We start from the raw sequence: 2,605 nt of genomic DNA, 5'->3' as shown, positions 1-2,605 counted from the left end.
TTCAGACGTTTTTCTCATAATTCTGACTTTTTTCCACAATTCTGACTTTTTCTCGCAATTTTGACTTTTTTTCCGCAATTCTGACTTTTTCTGCAATTCTGACTTTTTTTTCCCGCAATTCTGACTTTTTCCGCAATTCAGACGTCTTTCTCATAATTCTGACTTTTTCTCGCAATTCTGACTTTTTCCGCAATTCTGACTTTTTTCTAGCAATTCTGACTTTTTTTTCCACAATTCTGACTTTTTCTGCAATTCTGACCTTTTCTCGTAATTCAGACATCTTTCTCATAATTCTGACTTTTTTCTCGCAATTCTGACTTTTTTTTTCTGCAATTCTGACTTTTTCTCGTAATTCAGACGGTTTTCTCATCATTCTGACTTTTTTTCCGCAATTCTGACTTTTTTTTTCCACAATTCTGACTTTTTCTGCAATTCTGACTTTTTTATCGCAATTCTGACTTTTTTTTCCGCAATTCTGACTTTTTTTTCACGCAATTCAGATGTCTTTCTCATAATTCTGACTTTTTTCTCACAATTCTGACTTTTTTTCCGCAATTCTGACTTTTTTTCCGCAATTCTGACTTTTTCCACAATTCTGACTTTTTCTGCAATTCTGACTTTTTCTCGTAATTCAGATGTCTTTCTCATAATTCTGACTTTTTTCTCGCAATTCTGACTTTTTTTTTCCACAATTCTGACTTTTTCTGCAATTCTGACTTTTTCTCGTAATTCAGACATTTTTTCTGCAATTCTGACTTTTTTCCTCACAATTCTGACTTTTTCTCACAATTCTGACTTTTTTTCCGCAATTCTGACTTTTTTTCCGCAATTCTGACTTTTTTTCCACAATTCGGCCTTTTTTTCCACAATTCTGACTTTTTCTCGCAATTTTGACTTTTTTTCCGCAATTTTGACTTTTTTTCCCCGCAATTCTGACTTTTTCTCGTAATTCAGACGTTTTTCTCATAATTCTGACTTTTTTCCACAATTCTGACTTTTTCTCGCAATTTTGACTTTTTTTCCGCAATTCTGACTTTTTCGGCAATTCTGACTTTTTCTCGCAATTCTGACTTTTTCTGCTATTCAGACGTCTTTCTCATAATTCTGACTTTTTTCTCACAATTCTGACTTTTTCTCGCAATTCTGACTTTTTTTCTCGCAATTCTGACTTTTTCTCGCAATTATGACTTTTTCTGCAATTCTGACCTTTTCTCGTAATTCAGACGTCTTTCTCATAATTCTGACTTTTCTCTCACAAATTTTGACTTTTTTTCCGCAATTCTGACTTTTTCTCGTAATTCAGACGTTTTTCTCATAATTCTGACTTTTTTCCGCAATTCTGACTTTTTCGGCAATTCTGACTTTTTCTCGCAATTCTGACTTTTTCTGCTATTCAGACGTCTTTCTCATAATTCTGACTTTTTTCTCACAATTCTGACTTTTTCTCGCAATTCTGACTTTTTTTCCGCAATTCTGACTTTTTCCGCAATTCTGACTTTTTTTCCACAATTCTGACTTTTTCTCGCAATTTTGACTTTTTTCCGCAATTCTGACTTTTTCTCGTAATTCAGACATTTTTCTTGTAATTCTGACTTTTTTCCACAATTCTGACTTTTTCTCACAATTTTGACTTTTTTTCCGCAATTCTGACTTTTTCTGCAATTCTGACTTTTTTTTCTGCAATTCTGACTTTTTTTCCCGCAATTCTGACTTTTTCCGCAATTCAGACGTCTTTCTCATAATTCTGACTTTTTTCTCACAGTTCTGACTTTTTCTCGCAATTCTGACTTTTTTTCCGCAATTCTGACTTTTTCCGCTATTCAGACGTCTTTCTCATAATTCTGACTTTTTTCTCACAATTCTGACTTTTTCTCGCAATTCTGACTTTTTTTTTTCCACAATTCTGACTTTTTCTGCAATTCTGACCTTTTCTCGTAATTCAGACGTCTTTCTCATAATTCTGACTTTTTTTCCGCAATTCTGACTTTTTCTCGCAATTCTGACTTTTTCCGCTATTCAGACGTCTTTCTCATAACTCTGACTTTTTTCTCACAATTCTGACTTTTTCTCGCAATTCTGACTTTTTCTCGCAATTCTGACTTTTTCTCGCAATTCTGACTTTTTTTCTGCAATTCTGACTTTTTCCGTAATTCTGACTTTTTTTCCGCAATTCTGACTGTTTTTTTCCACAATTCTGACTTTTTCTGCAATTCTGACTTTTTCCGCAATTCTGACTTTTTTTTCCGCAATTCTGACTTTTTCCGCAATTCAGACATCTTTCTCATAATTCTGACTTTTTTCTCACAATTATGACTTTTTCTGCAATTCTGACCTTTTCTCGTAATTCAGACGTCTTTCTCATAATTCTGACTTTTTTCTCACAATTATGACTTTTTCTGCAATTCTGACCTTTTCTCGTAATTCAGACGTCTTTCTCATAATTCTGACTTTTCTCTCACAATTCTGACTTTTTTTTCCGCAATTCTGACTTTTTCTCGTAATTCAGACGGTTTTCTCATAATTCTGACTTTTTTTCCGCAATTCTGACTTTTTTTTCCCCACAGTTCTTTTCTGCAATACTGACTTTTTCTCGTAATTCAGATGT

This window comes from Sinocyclocheilus anshuiensis, unplaced genomic scaffold, assembly GCF_001515605.1.
Source record: "Sinocyclocheilus anshuiensis isolate Anshui unplaced genomic scaffold, SAMN03320099.WGS_v1.1 scaffold2917, whole genome shotgun sequence".
In the NCBI taxonomy this organism is placed as follows: domain Eukaryota; kingdom Metazoa; phylum Chordata; class Actinopteri; order Cypriniformes; family Cyprinidae; genus Sinocyclocheilus; species Sinocyclocheilus anshuiensis.
The sequence above is the reverse complement of the archived record's forward strand: the minus strand, read 5'-3'. Positions refer to the sequence as shown.